The sequence below is a fragment of the Ambystoma mexicanum genome, chromosome 2q (assembly GCF_040938575.1).
Source record: "Ambystoma mexicanum isolate Mex_15411 chromosome 2q, UKY_AmexF1_1, whole genome shotgun sequence".
NCBI lineage: Eukaryota > Metazoa > Chordata > Amphibia > Caudata > Ambystomatidae > Ambystoma > Ambystoma mexicanum.
In genome coordinates, this window is record NC_090924.1 from 1,181,073,798 (window position 1) to 1,181,090,433 (window position 16,636).

The 16,636-nt window shown below is 49.2% G+C and overlaps 1 protein-coding gene across 1 annotated transcript in view; it reads right to left on the reverse strand.

The window, feature by feature from the left end:
* The window catches only part of NSUN6 (NOP2/Sun RNA methyltransferase 6), a 632,060-nt gene that overhangs the window by 111,124 nt on the left and 504,300 nt on the right, over positions 1-16,636 (reverse strand). The window lies entirely within an intron of this gene.

Here is a 16,636-nt window from a genome sequence, read left to right on the forward strand (position 1 = left end):
GTGGTTTGATAAATGAGGTAAATATGATTTCTAACAGTACCAGCGATGTAAGAACACTAGCAACTATAAGGCAAGGTATGAACAAATGGCATACAGTTAAAAAATCAACTTGAAAGTAAGAACACAGTGCAGCAAAAATCACACGTGGGAAAGTTGCATTTTTCTCTTTTTGCACTTTTATATGTCAAAACGGTTGGTTAAAAAAAACGAGTGAAATAGACAGAATTGGAATGCGTTTTTTAGGCTGGTTGATAGATGCACATCACAAGGATAATATAGAAGTGAAAGAGTGACTCTAGCTAAATAACTGGATGAGATTTTCAATGTGGAAGGCGATTCGGTTTGGGAAAATAAAAGCAGTTAACAGAGAAAATCAGTTTGGAAATAAAGGACAAGTTTTACTTAAACTAGATTATCAAGAAGATGGCGCTGCCCATGAAACAGGTTAAGCGGCCGTCTTAACCCCCTTCACGCCGCATTTCTCTTTATGTGGAAACTAATTAATTTACTCCAAATATGACTAAAGACTTACAATTGACATAAATAAGTGGAAGAAATGCGCTAACACTAGAAAATCAAGGACAGGATGCACAGAGAATTCAGACCATTTTAAACAAGTTATTTGTAAGTGAATATCCTCTCTGTGCAATGAGCCTTGTACTGGTTGACGTGTGTGTCCTGTTCTGTTGAGTATAACCTATGTTTTGATATGAGTATTTACCTCTTGACGTCTGTTTGTTCTAGCTAGATTCTTTTAAATTAATTTAAATGCACTTATCATGTTGTTGTCACAATCATGAAGGAGTGATCTTGCATTGTGACCAATGCAACGATTATCTGTTCAGTTATAAGTAGAGTGAACTCTTGTAACACTAACAAACTCGTTATGTGATTGGATTAGCATCTAAAGGCTGGTTCTCTGTTGGTAAGACTTTGAAGGTTCACTTTTATTGTGCCTAAATGTAATTGTTTTATGTGCCTAGGTATAAGCAGATTTGATATTTTGAACGTTATTGAACCGCTCAGGTGGTTGTAATCTCAGTGACAAGCTGTTCTTATGTACTGTATTGTTCTTTTGGTGTTGTGAGAAAATGGAAAGGTTGATTAAATTCAATGAAAACAATACAAAAAAAAAGGTATTAGAGTATGGATGGGACTACTTGGAGGGTGGAACTAAGACAAGGTATCAAGATAGGGTAGGCTATGTGTTGTTATGGGATGGGGAGATACTCACAATAAGCACTGGAGTTTGGAATTTGAGACAGCCAACCAAGTTTCTGGACTCAAGGCAATATCTGGTCACCGCGGGGCTCGCCTAGCAGAAAACAGCTGTGCCTGTCTGGTCACAGCACAGCGACATGAGGTAGTGGGGCAAAAAGCCTGTCTGGTCACAGGATACTCTCCAAAAGGGTACCACAGCTTTTCCACCTTCTCCCAAGTTAGTGGGATTTTGTTATGAGGTTTTAATTCTGAAGGGTGGTTCTGCCTGGATAGGAAGGCCTGAACCAACTATCCCTTTCCTGGTAGTGGAGTCTGGAATCTGCAGGGTGAATCTGGAATGTCTGGATACCAGGCCCTGGAAAATTCAGGAGAGTGTGACCTATTGTCTCTGTGAGCTCCCACTTTTTATAAGGTGGATGACATCACAGGATTATACAGTGGGACAGGCTTAGGCTGGGCATGCCACTAACAACTGGATTAGTCAGGGGTGATTGTTACCGCCTTGCTGTCAGCCGGTTGGGTTTCAGGGGCATGCCATTAGATTTATGATGTGTGCTTTACAATGCATAGGATAATCCTACAGTTACTTTTGCTAAAACCAGTTATAGCACAAACATTCACCTTTTTACAGTTGTGGCACTTTTGAAACTTACATAGGCAGATTACATATTTCACACTGAGCATGGGAGTCCACCTCCCATGTTTGTAGGACTTTGTTTCATCCATCTAATAATGAGAAATATTTTACCTAAAATTGTATAACTTTATACATTTGCACATATCTTAAGGCATGTTAGTATTGAATTTCAAAGTGGCACCATATACACTTTCCTCAGAATATCCAATGTTCTGCCATTTCTTTCCCGAATATGCTAGTGAAGGCTACCATGTCTCAAGTTAAAGCCACCAAAATTGCATCTAAACTGTGAAACTTTCGCATTACTGCGTTGTTCAATTGCGGAGATAAAAGTCTTAAAGTTTATTAATAAAATAGTCTTTTGAGCCAGATGCCAGCATTGTCTATCAAATAAGGGCATATTTCCAAGGCAGCTCTGGAGCTGGCTTTGAAGCCCCCCAGTTGAAGTTGAGGGGAAGTGTTACTTCCAAAAGTAACACACAGGTGTCCTGGAACTCTATTGTAACAGGCTGTAGCCCAGACACAAAGTCCGACGAGTGCGTTACATTCTCCCCCTTAGTCCATTCAGAGTTTCCAAGGGGCTGGCCCTTTGGGGGGCAGTAAATTCTGTTCCCAGAAAGCAAATGTCCTTTGAAATCAATGGCCTAAAAACTTGTTTTGCTGGTTCCCCAGTACAGCAAATGCATTTATTTATTTTTCTTATTTTTTTTCTGAGCCAAAAGCAAGGCTGTTGGACTAAAGCATTAGATTTCAAACAAAACCCCCCTTACATTTCTAGGCAAGGACAGGGCCTTATTCAACATTACACTTTTAAAACAAACATTTTTCTTGTTTGCAAAAGCAGCCCTTTTTACACGTGGTGAATTCTGCTGGGATGTCACTTTCAAATGCGGCCTTCTTACATACATTTTCTGAATCTTTCCAAAGCCCCAGTCATGTTTCCAATGCACAAGCATCTGTCAAAATAAAGATCCCTTGAAACTGACATACGCACAGAGAGATAGGGTTTCTTTTGAAGAGTTTATCTGGGATATTTTGTAGCCAAAGTCAGGCGTATTTTTCGGTGCGGCTGGGAGTAAAGTTGTTTGTGATTGCACAGATTTTTGCCCGACACAACCTGTCATTCAGTGAAAAATGCTATCTTAGCTGGGGCACAACTTGAATATGACTGGGCATAGCTTGTACTGGACCAGAACTGTATATTGTTGAACAGATGAAAAAGAGCATCATGGTGGCATCATTTTAAATGTTAAATATTTCCTTTTTCAATGGGAAAGTCTGAGCTAGCAGCAAAGCAGCGCTGCTTTTCAATTCTCTTCTTTGGTGCGCATAAGGAAACGCACTGGCAGCCTTTCTCGTTGTGTTCCCCATTTCATCTTGCCCCAGAGGTGCTTGGCAAAGACAGTTTTTAAGGCAAGGTGATAGTGCTCAACAGTGTCAGTGCAGCCATTTTGCTGGTAACTGCTAAAGTGCAGATTGGTGATGGAGGGGAATTCTGCTGGGTGGGTAAATGTACCCCAGAACCCTACATGGGAGCGAAATGTGGTACTGCTTTTTAACTAACCCAAGGGATATGCTCTCTGTAGCTGCAATGAGTTATGCCAACTTGATCTTCAATTAAAATAAATTCCTTAAGGATCCTAAGGAACAAGTTACTTACCTGTAACTGTTGTTCTCCAGCATGGGTCTGGCATGGATTCACATGCTCATGAATATTCCCTGTCGTCAGGCTGGGAATCCTCAGTAAAGAAAACATCAGTATCAGTTTTGTTTCTAATCTGTCTTTCTTAGTAGTAACCAATCACTGATCTCTGGGTCATACTGCCCCCAGCCAATGACTGCCCTCTCCCTAAGCCCCTCCCCTGGCAGCCATCCTCAGATTTGGTAGCACGTAAAGTGGCAGTATGACCAAGTGAAGAGCGGCAGAGGGGAAGGAGAGAGGGTTCGCATGTGAATCCATGCCAGACCCATGCTGGAGAACAATAGTTACAGGTAAGTAACTTGTTCCTTCTCCAGCATGGGGTCTGGCATGGATTCACATGCTCATGAATATAAGAATACATAGCAGTATACACATGCACAACCAAGGGAGGTGGCAACAGGCTCAACATTAAGCAATACAAAACTCAACATTAAGCATCTCTTACCTCCTCACCAGGCTCACCTTAAGCGAACAGGTTGCGCAGCACTGCTTGGCCGACCCTGGACTCCTCCCTGCAGTCCCGATCGACGCAGTAGAATCTTGTGAAGGTGTGCATCGACCTCCAAGTAGCAGCCCTGCTAAAGTCCAGCAGGGGCACACCAGACAGGAATGGCGTGGTAGCAGCGATCGCTCTGGTCGAATGGGCTCTCGGACGGCCGGGCAGCAGTCAGTTTGCCAACTTCAGTGCTCTAGCTACGTCCAGCGAGTGCAGAGTCCTCTCGGCCTGCGATGAAGGCGACGGGAAGAAAACTGGCAACACCAAGGGCTCGTTGAGGTGGAAGTCTGACGGCACCTTGGGCATAAAGGAGGGGTGTGTCCTCAGCACCACCCTCGTGTCGTGAAAAGTCAAGTATGGAGGCTTGCAAGATAGGGCCTGGATCTCTCCCACTCGTAGTGCGGAGGTGATGGCCACGAGAAATGCTGTCTTCCACGACAGGAACTTCAATGGCGCAAAATGCATGGGCTCGAATGGGGCCCCCATGAGCCTGGTCAGCACCACGTTGAGCTCCCACGCCGGGGCAGAGGCCTTCACCGGCGGGAACGATAGGAATAGTCCCTTCATAAACTCCTTCACCAGGCAATGAGACCACAAGGACGCCCGTCCTGTAGTTCTGGTGTATCGGGAGATGGCAGCCAGATGAAATCTGACCCCTGTACCAGTACCAAAAACAATTTCAATTTAATCTCCCACCAATACAAGATAGCTATCACCAATGCCAAAGCCAACGCCTTTAACACACAAATCTCCAATGCCAAATATCACTCCAAAGAGATCTTTGCCATTTTTAATGAGCTCATCTCCCCCCCCAATACACCGGACGAAATAATCAAAGACCAAGCATGGTGTACCAGCATTCAAGCTGCCATTCTACACAAAATTGACCTTCTCCAAATGAAAATCAAAGACCACTGCAAAGCACTACCTCACCAGACAGGAACTAAACCTACCAACACCCCACCCACCTCGTCTAAGCTCACCATACCCGACTTCTCCTTCAGAGACGTCACTGAATCAGAAGTTATTAACATACTAAAAAATCCAAACCCTCCCCCTGTAAAGGCGATATTTGCCCACCAAAACTCGTCAAAGACTGCGCAGACTGCTTTGCGCCGCTCTTCACGGCATTCATCAACGCGTCCTTTAAAACAGGCATCATCCCAGCCAACCTCAAAGAGGCTTGGGTCTGGCCTCTCTCGACCCCTTACAACCTAACAACTACAGACCATTAACCACAGTGCCATTCCTGCTGAAACTACTGGACAAAGCCGCACACTGCCAAATCCAACATTTTCTGTAAACCCACTCCATCCTCGGAACTAGGCAGTCAGGCTTCCGGAAAGGACATGGCACAGAAACAGCCCTAGTAGATCTGAAGAGTCAGATCACCCAAATCATGGACAAAGGCAAGCCTGCTCTCCTGCTCCTTTTAGATCTCTCAGCCGCCTTCTATCTCGTTCATCACAAGACTCTCACTTCACATTTCACACACTCCGCCAACTTCTCCAAAGAAGCAGCCCTCTGGATCACTTCCTTCCTAGAGGGTAGAGCCATGAAAGTCTTCTCGGACATCGCCAACGCCACACCCACGACAATCCACTGCGGGGTCCCTCAAGGATCTTGCACTGCACCCACACTCTATAACTTGTTCACCAAGCCCCTCTTTGACAAACTTGACTCATACAGCATCACATACACAAAATATGCGGACGAAAACAAGTACTCCGACCACTCACAGGATCATACAACGAAGACGCCAAGGCACTCCACACAATCTACTCCGTCATCAAGGCATGGATGGCAGTTAATGGCCTCTGCCTCAATGGTGACAAGACTGAAATCGTGATATTGGGTCAGCAGAACACCCTAGACAAACTTGACAAACTGTACGCCAACTTCTCCATTGACAACTCCATCATCCCCGTATCCACAGCCGTAAAGACACTGGGAGTATACCTTGACTCTTCAGTATCTATGACTAGACAAGTCAGCGCTATCACTTCTGCATCCGCGCACACCACCAAACTCATAAACGCCATCAAACCCTACCTCCCTAAACCAAACTGCTTCTCTATAGCGAGGGCAACCATTGGAGCCAAGTTGGACTACTGCAATGCACTCCTAGCAGGCACATCAGCCAAAAACATAAACAGACTACAAGTCACGCAGAACATTTCTCTCCGGGCCGCTCTTAGCATCCCAAGAAGAGAGCATATCACCCAGGCCAGGCACTCAGCCCAATGACTCCCGGTCAAATAACGGATCACTCTCAAAATCCTCACCCTCACTCACAAATGCCTCTCTCTCTCCGCCACGTCCTATCTATCTGAAACCATCCTCAAACCCTCCTCCTCCTCCCGTCCCACCAGGACGCAATACTTCAACCTAATCTGCATCCCACGCATCAGAAAAGCCAAAGCCGGAGGTTTAAGTTTCCCCTACATTGCAGCCAAGACATGGAACGTTCTCCCTGCAGACATTAGAGTGGACAACTCACTCCCTATTTTTCGCAGGAAACTGAAAACCTCGGTCCTTGCAAAATAAGTAGGAAACTCTCAGGAATCCTTGTAAATATACTGCGTCATTAATGTATACATGTCTACTGTAAATTCTGTATTGTATGTAATTACTGTATCCTACGTAACCAAGATATTGTCTGCAACAAGCGCCATGATGCCCCCGGGCTGACGTGCGCTCTACAAATCTGAATAAATAAAATAAATATCTTGATGGAGGTGTGAGCCAGTCCAGCTTTGGCCAGTGACAGTAGGTACGGCAATACTTGAGGGGCCGTAATCCGCAGAGGGTTAATCTTCTGTGCACGGCACCAGACAGAGAACCTCTTCCACTTATGTCCATAGCACTTGAGAGTTGAGGACGCCCTGGCTTTTGCAAGAACCTCTCTGCAGTCAGCCGGGATATCGTATCCTCCAAACTCTAGTGCTGCAGGAGCCAAGCCCGAAAATTAAGCGACTCCGGGTCGTGATGAAGAATGGTGCCTCCTTCTCTGGAGAGAAGATCCGCGTCCGTCGCCAGCTTGATAGGTGGGGACGTTGACAAGTCCAGAAGGTCCGGGAACCAGATCTGTCTCGGCCACGGCGGTGCGACGAGGATCATCCTGAACCTGGACCTCTTGAGCTGGTTGATGAGACGGAGCAGCATCGGCAACTGAGGGAACGCGTACAGGAACAGGCCGTCCCAAGGGAACGAGAAAGCATCACCCATGCACCTCGGCTGTGTGAACCTGCTGGCGAATCTCTGGCACTTGGAGTTCGTCGCCGTCGCGAACAGGTCAATCTGGGGTTTGCCTCATCGTTGAAAGAGCCGATCCACCTGGTCCTGGCGTAGTTCCCACTCGTGGAACGAGCGCAGCTCCCTGCTGAGTGAGTCAGCTATGGTGTTTTTTATTCCTGCCAAGTGGAAGGGAACCAGAAACATCCCCTGGGCGACAGCCCAGTGCCACAGATTCTGGGCCTCCTTGGATGGGGCTGGGGATCTGGTGCCTCCCTGCTTCCGGATGTAGAACATCGTGGTGGTGTTGTCGGTCAAGATCCTCACCACTTTGTCCTTGAGGGACGGAAGGAACGATTTGAGCGCCCAGAACACGGCTCGTAGCTCCAGGATGTTGATGTGGAGAGACCTCTCCTCCGTGAGCCAGAGGCCTCTTGCGTGGAGATCTCCAGTGTGGGCCCCCCATCCCTCCAGGGAGGCGTCCGTCGTCACCGTCTCCTGATACGCCGGGGTCTGAAAGTCGTGCCTGCCGTGAGGTGCGCACGGGTGCCCCACCACAGAATCGCCCGACGGAACTCCTCGTCGAGCGGGAGCCTGTCTTCGAAGCTGCCCGCCGCTTGAATCCAGTGGGCGGCGAGGAACTCTTGTAGCGGACGCATCCGAAGTCTGCAAAGGGGCACAAGGTAGATGCATGAGGACATCATCCCGAGGAGGGACTTGATGGACCTCACCCTGGCCACATACGTGGCTAACAGGCGCTGCACCTTGCCCAAAATGGCCTTCGTCCTTTCTTCCGACGGAGATGCCAATCGCTCCACTGTATTGAGCTATGCTCCCAGAAACAGTGCTACCTGCGACGGAACCAGGTGGGATTTGGGGTAGTTGATGGCGAATCCCAGTTCCGTGAGCAGGCGGACGGTCCTCACTGTGTGTTAGACGGCGAGTTCTCTTGAGCTTGCACGGAATAGCCAGTCGTCCAGGTAGGGGTAGACGTGGATCCCCTGCAGGCGCAGCCGCGCCGCCACTGGAGCGAGGCACTTGGTGAACACCCTGGGTGCCGACTTTAATCCTAACGGTAGGGCTCTGAATTGGTAGTGGCATCCCTGAACCACGAACCTGAGAAACTTCCTGTGATGGGGATGTGGAAGTAAGCATCCTCCAGGTCCAACGACGATAGGAAGTCGCCCTCCTCCAGCTGTCCCAGCACGTGCTGGAGGGTGACCATCCTGAATTTCTGCGCCTTGATGTACTGGTTTAACCGACGCAGGTCCAGGATGGGGCGCCAACTGCCTGTCTTCTTTCTGACGAAGAAGTACCTTGAGTATACTTGAGCCCCGGAGCCTCTTGGGGACGAGCTCGATGGCACCTTTCTAGAGCATCGCCCTTACCTCCAACAGCAGTTGAGGGACGCGATTCTCCTTCCTGGCCACGGGAGGAATGTGAGGACACTCCTTTTAAAATTCTAGCGAGTGTCCGCGGGCCAGGGTATCCAGCACCCAACGGTCAGTGGAGATGGACTCCCACACGCTGACGAACGTCGTCAGCCGGCCTCCCACCGGGGTGCTTCGGTGGGGGCCTGACGCTACGGCCGGTTCAGTCCTGCTTGGAAGAGGCCTTGCCGCCTTGGCCTCCTTGACGACGGCAGCGAGACCCTCCTTGCTTGCTGCGGCCTCTGTAGGCCTCCTGGGACGAGGAGGGGGCCGCCTGGCAGTACGTAGAAGAGCCACCGCTGGATCCCTTGGAGGCACCCTGTCTGCCTCCGGAGCTCCGAAAGGGCCGCCATTGCTGAAGGACTCCTAGGGCTCGGGCTGTCTCTGTGTCGGTCTTGATGGCCTGGAGGGACTCATCCACTGTCTTCCCAAACAGGTTGTTGCCGTCGAAGGGCATATCCAATACACTGGTCTGGATGTCCTGGAGAAAGTCTGTAGCCCTGAGCCATCCTCGTTGTCGAAGGCAAACCGTGTTGCCCCGCTGGCGAAATCTGGTATCGGCAATGTCTGTTGCCACCGTAATGGCGTGATCCGATGCCACCTCACCTTCCTGCAGAATCTGTAGGGCCTCCGCCCTCTTGTCGTCCGGTACGAAGTCTAGCAGGGGAGCTATCTTGAACCAGATCTCCCTGTCGTAACGGGCCACAATCGCTAAGGCATTGGCTGCCTTAATCGTCGTCGCCGCCGATGAGATGACTCATCGTCCCATGGAGTCCAACTTCTTGCCCTCGCTGTCCGGCGGGGAAGTGGAAGGGTTCTTCAGGATAGCCTGCCCTTCGTCCCAGATGTCGTCAAGCAACGGTACCGCGGGGACCGACTTTCTCTTGGCCTCCCGTCGTTGGTAAAGAAAGCCTAACTTTTTCTGTTCCTCAGGGCAGAGCTGGAAGAGCTCAGATGCCGTGGCTATCATGGCGTGGAAAGAGTCAATTTCGTAGAGCGGAGAGGCCCGAGGGGGGGGTAATGAAGGAATGTCCGTTGTATCATCACCACCATCATCGTCCATCCCCGTATCATCCCGAGGGTCCGGCGAGGGGGATGAGGGGTCCACAGGCCTTGTGGGCACGAAGGGCGGTGAGGGGTGGACTCTCCTCCGCTTGCTCTGAGGACCTCCCGACGGTCCAGGTTCTGGATCCTCCATCGGGGTCCGTGGTAACCTCATCCTTATCTCAGTACATAAGGATTGGATCGCCAACAAAATGGCCGCCGAGCTATCCTGGGGCTCGGGCAATGGCTGCGACGGGCGGGATGGCTGCTCCAGTGGGCCCTCGTCATCGCTATCTTCGATCACATCAGCAGGATCCTTCCCTGGGATCGAACCTCTCGTTGAGGCCTTCGAACCTCTCGTTGAGGCCTTTCACGGTTTCCAACAGATCCTCCTCAGAGGCTGAATCCGAGTCTGTAATGGCCACCGCCCCCCCGCCTCTTTTTCCAGCGGGGTCTTCACAGGGGTCTTAACGATGGGCTGGAAAGAGAATTCCCTCCGCGGTGGCAGGGAAACTCTGGGCCCCAGAGGTCGCCTCCACTGGTGTAGTCTCTGCCGGCTTCGCCAGGGCCGCTGCGACAACCTCGATAGAGGCCTTTGCCAGGTGGATCAAGGCCCTCACCACCTTAGGTGCATCCTGGGCCTTCGCTTTGGGTGGAGGGTCATCGCCTTGCTCCCCCTCAGCTCCCTTCGAGATCGACCGGGGCCTCCCCAGAAGCTTAGCCGGGTTCTCTGACTTCCTCTTCCCGGAACCAGAGCGCTGGCTCACAGTTGATCGTGCCGGGGAAGTCGCGCCCTGCTTGGCAGCCGAAGAGCCCGACCTTTCCGCGCTCCCGGTGCCCGCGGACTCGCGGTGCTTGGCCTTTTGTTGGGCCCCCGTTGCCGGGGCGCCCTCACAGGACTTAGAAGACAGCTCAGACTTTTTCTTCGCCTCCTCACCTGCTGTGCCCTTCTCCAGCCAGGCGGCAAGGGGGAACGACGATCTTGCTTGGTCCGTTTCGACAGGTACTTGCAGAACGCACAGTCCTTTTCCACGTGCGTCTTGTCCTCATGAAGGGAGTGGAGACATCTCGAACGCTCGTCCTCCTTGAAAATATTTTGCATTCCGCATCCTGGGCAGCTCCTGAACAGCTTTGGGCCTCCTTGGATAGGATCCGGGAGTCGAGCTTCCCTTGTCCTGGGCCATGTCCATTGAGGTAGGCCTCAGATCTTCTGGAACCTCCAAGAAGCGTAACTCGACGAAAACTTCACCCTTGAGGGGCTTAGAAGAATTCCGAAATGGGTCCCAGTTATCGGAAGTGGAAACGGTGGAGCTTGAGGCTCGATTAAACTGAAAAAATGAGAAAATCTCCTGAAAAAGCGCAAAAACGCAGTAAAAGCTCGAGAGCTAAAGCACGAGGACTCCCAATACTTGAACGTGCGGTAAAGATCTGAGGATGGCTGCCAGGGGAGGGGCTTAGGGAGAGGGCAGTCATTGGCTGGGGGCAGTATGACCCAGAGATCAGTGATTGGTTACAACTAAGAAAGAGATCAGAAACGAAACTGATACTGATTTTTTCTTTACCGAGGATTCCCAGCCTGACGACGGGGAATATTCATGAGCATGTCAATCCATGCCAGACCCCATGCTGGAAAATAGGATTTCCTATTGTCTGATTATTCTGCTCTAATGTCTGCGGTGTGAATGAAACAGTTGCCATTCAGACACTTTCCACTTTATATTTTGAAGATTCACTTAGGCATTTACTGTGAGCTGCTGTGCTTTGTTTTTAGCATTTTTTTTTACTTAAGCTGCAGATGTATTTATACCTGTGTTCCCTGTAGCTATATTGAGATGTGTTCAATTATCTTTTATTAAGGATGCTTGTTCTGTCGAAGAGACCGCTATTACCAGACACATAGCCCTTTTTTTCTGTTGCATTTTATATATATATATGTTTCTCATACTATAAGATTATTCTTTTTAATGAATAATTGCTTCTCTCTTTTAAATGTAATCATTTGTGTATTTACATTGTGAAAGGTTTTAGGTTAAACCGCAAAACAAATAGATACAATAAAAAACACTCCTCTGTCTAAGTTGGATGAGGTAGGTTGGGGTTTGAAGGCCAGAGGATAACTTCTCACCCTCAAAGTCACTTTCGATTTGCAGAGGCCGAAGTAAGGAGGCTTCACACAAAGAGCCTGGTACTCATTCACCCGCCTAGCGGAAGTAACAGAAACCTGGAAAAGGGTTTGAAAGCTCAAAAAGGCACAAATGCAATGGGTCGAAAGCAGTTGCTATAAAAATGAAAACAAGGTTTTAATACGACGCGGGAACAACAAAGTGGCGTAGAGGAAACTAGTAAGTCAATTGTATAACAGAAAGGGTAGTGAAGAGACCAGAATGATATGCAAAATGTTTATTTTTAAACTTGTGGATAAAATCAAGCTGTATGTACTATCTCGCCAGTTGTGCTCTTGTGACAAGCTGCTGCTTCAGGTTCCACCCTCTAAACTTGTATTTAGGGGTGACCTAAGGTTTGGAATATATGATCCAAAGCTCTGGAATAAGCTCCCAATGGAAATTCGAGCATTAAAAGCCCTTGCTGCTTTTTGGAAAGCTCTGAAGACGCACCTTTTTTGTTAAATTGGCAAACATGGTAAACTGGCTGATTTGCCTGTATATTAGTGCTTGTAGAACCAGGCAAGATCCGTTGAGGTGGCTGACCTTGGTCGACCCCTGTATGTTCTAGCTGCGACCAGATACAATTGGTTTCTCAAATCAATTCAAATTGATATTTCTCCTATGTAAAGGGTGCAGAGACTGAGAAGGCCCAACAACACAAACCACATGTCTGGGATTGATGATGTTACTCTTGTACAAAGGACAATTTCCTAGCATTTCAGAAGCTGAATGGCACTTGTGGGTGGGACCAGACTGATATGCAAAATATACAATTATATTTCTCCTCTGTGAAGTGTGCCGTGAGTGGAAGAAATTTCATAGAACAGATTCATTGGACAATGTTCGTTCTCATTAGAGGGGCTCCCCACTTGGACCCCTTGCTCATGATGCATTAGAGAGGCTCAGCTTCACCTCATTGAGAACACCCAACAAGGCTGAGGGTTGCTGATGGTACTCTTGCTCATAGGAGAATTGCCTAGCATTTTGTTGCTGTACTGCCATTGTAGGTGGGAACAGACTGATATGCAAATCGATATGTCTCCTCTGTGAAGGGTGAATTGAGCTAAAATGTAGTTGTAGAACCTCCTGAGTGCAAGAAATTCTATAGAACAGATTATTTGAACCATGTTCGTTCTCAGTAGTGGACCTTTCTTGTAAATTTAGTAAAGAAAGAGCCATGTTTGGAAGTCCCCCACAAAGACTGAAATAGTGGCGAAGTACTCCCTAACAGTAGTAATCTGCAGGCCTGCCTGGGCCAACGAAAGCAACACCTTAAGAAGAGATGAGGTTGAAAAAGTCTAAAGATCCTGATCCCTTTCCCGGTTCTAAGTAGAAAATGTTATCCACCTCCGGACCTAAATCGACATTGTAGCCGGCCCTCCTAGTGGAAAGGAGGGCAGCGAGGATCTCATCAGACAGGTTCCTTGCCTTGTACTTTGGTCTCTCAGCAGCGAAGCATGAAGGCTGTCGCTGCTTATGCTCGAGAGGAGACAGCCTTCTGACAGAGAGCAGGTCCATTCAAGCCAGGAGACATAGGAAATAAATATGAACATCCGTAGAAGCACATGTAGCACATTCTCTTGGCCCAGTCCGTGCAATCAGGATGAGGTTGAACCTGAACCTCCTCAGTCTCCAAGGACCAATAGAATGACAGGAATCTGGCAAACGCATAGAAGTGAAAGAAGTTCTGCTCTATAATCAATGTGTCCCATTATGAAGGACATTTCCTAGATGGAAAACAAGGTGGCCCCGGTGGCCTCTTGCTTTCTATTACCCATTACCTTGTTTTCCCAAAGTCCTGGGAAGCCCTGACTCTGTCCCTTCCCCCTGACTGGCTGTTGGATGGAAGTGCCATATATGGTGTTGTTGTGAAGGCCCAGTCAGACTAGCTGGAGCTTTCCCGGTGATGTATGTTGTGGGTACCTCCTGTGGGTGGGACCTGGGTGAATAGAGTATGTGACGAATATGCATTCTGTGTTGTGGGTGTCTAGTATCTGGTGGTATCTGGTGGTATCTGGTGGTTGACACAATGACTGAGACAACCCTGCCCGAAACCAGTATGAATGCAGATTGGAGTGTTGAATGGCTCGGTACCTGTCCCAATACACATAACTTGTTGTGAGTGTCTGGAGAGAAGTGAATGGCCTGATTGGCTGCCTGCCTGCATGAATGCCCGTAGTCGTGATTGGATGCTTGAGTGTGACCCAGCGGAATGAATGGGAGATCAACAGTATATCTGGGGACCTCTCACTGCTAGGAATCATGTTCAGAAGCTGAAGTCCACTACGGCGAGTAACTGGATTAACTGACACTTGACCTTGAAGCCCTGATGGACGAGAAGAATTGCTGTTGCTCTCCTTCACAATCTGAAAGCTGCTGTGCCTCCAAGGACTGACCCAGAGAGGACCTGGTAAGGCGCCCTCTTCCCGAGCTACGAGGGACCATCGTGCACAGCTGATCTTTGCCAACGCTCCCTGGTAGACAGACCTTCGACAGGCTGCCGACCCGATACAGGGACTGCTGCGGAACTCCAAGGAGAAGCACCCGGACTGTTGTCAGCCACTGTCGACGACCGCTGTCGCCGACCGGAGCCGCCGTGCTCCCGTTTGCCTAAGAGCTTCAACTGATCGGACGCTCTCGTCTGCATCGGCACCCGCTTGTCTCCCGCTGGAGAAGGCCCGACCGTCGACGCGCCGGGGAGCATCCACCGGTGGGTTTCCCGCCACCTACAGACCGCAGAGACGCTGACGACTCGACGCCCTTGCTGTGCCACAGTTCTTCATCATCTCTTTGCGGTCCAGAACTATCGTCACAGAGGTGCCCCGCATGCCTCTTCCTTGCAGGATGCCAACGCTCTGTCGTCGACGAGCACCGCTAGGAACGAAGCGGTCACTTCCCTGCCGTAGTTCACCGTCGGACGTTCGACGACCCGTGACTCCTGCCTTAAAGGGAGGGCACTCAAGAAGGGCCCGACAGCGAACGCCACGTTCCCCGACACCTCTCGACGATCCGTGGCTCCCGCCTGAAAGGGAGGCACTCAAGAAGGATCGGTCGAAGCATCATCAGAGAACTCTACTCCACCAGGTACATTGGGGGGGTAAAACCTTAATAGGAAGAAGTAAGACTATCAGACAATATATGGACTGGGCTTGTGCTATATATCTTTATTTACAGGTTTCCCAGGTTGGGGGGGGGGGTCTCCACACAGACCTGTGCCTAGTGATAGGGGTCAGCATTCTGCCTATTGTTTCAACCCTCTCAAGTTCCTGCCTATCTCTATTGCTGGTTTCCTTGTTATTGATCTGTGTGACATTTTAACCGTACAGTTGATGCACTTTAATGAGATTTGATAACATTAGTGGTACCACTCTAGACGTGTATATATTTATCATTATTGACTTCCAAGTACAAAGTGCGTTATTGTGATTGTGTACATACCTTTGAATATTAATTATATAAAGACTGTGTTTTCAGTAATACAGTGTGTGGACATTCCTTTGTGTGGGTTCGGGGACTACACTGTACTTAAGAACCAGCCCGCATCACCTCCTGAGAAGCTAGGCCTTGATTGCTCGACCACGTACCAATAATAGAGAATCTTGGCTGGGGTCCTCTGTGCCTCTCCTCTACCATATAGAGAGCGGAAGTACAGACACCCCCCACTGGTCGTTACACCATGTTATCCAGAGACTGTTACCCTTGGATCGGTTCTGAGGGTACCTGGAGGCATAATCTTGGCATTGTGCATACTCTAGGAGTTGCAAACAAGTCGATCTCAGGGAACCCACATTCGGCGAAGATGTTGGAGACGATGTTTTTGTGTAGTCGCCATTCGTACTCTAAGGGCAGTGGGAAGTTTCTGCTGAGCACGTCTGCTACAAGATTGAGTTCCCCTGGAACGTGTTGAGACAACAGGAACATCTTGTGTCGGAAAGCCCATTTCCAAATGTTTTGGGACAGTTTGGATATCCCTGGAGAGTGAGAGCCCCCTTGCTTGTTCAGGTAGTACATGGCTGCGGTGCTGTCTGTGAGGATCAGGACCATATTCCCCTGCAACTGTGTTTGAAAGGCCTTCAGTGCTTTGAACACAGCTTATAGCTCCAACAGGTTTATGTGGCTGGATGCTACTGCTGTGGACCAAACGCCATTGGCCGTCTGTTGAAGGTGAGCCCCCCCACCTTGGGAGAGATGCGTCAGTCCTGAGAGTAGCTTCTACTGCAGGGGTGATGAAGGCCTTCCCCTAAGAGGTTTTCCCTCGAGCACTACTGTAGAGGGGGAACGAGGGCTGACAAGACAACCACTAGATCGTCCCATTGTCTGCTGGCCTGACACCACTGGCTGTTGAGCCACTCTTGCATGGGACGCCTGCACAAATGTGCGTGAGGAACCAAGTAAATGCAGGATGTCATCATCCCTAACAGTCGCATGGCCTTACGTACCGTCACCTCTCGACTGGCTGCATACTGATGGATCTGAAACAGCATGTTTTGGACCCTCTCGTTGGAGGGGAAGACAAGGCTGTCCTCTGTCCAAATTAGGGCCCCCAGAAACTGCTCGACTTAGCTGGGGTCTAGGCTGGACTAGAATTCTAGACTGAATAAGAGGTCTATCGTCTTTTGGGTATTCGACAGGCATGTTCTGTAGGAATCCCCTGTTATGTGCCAGTCATCGAGGTCAGGATAAACTCGGATGGATTGCCTGCACAGG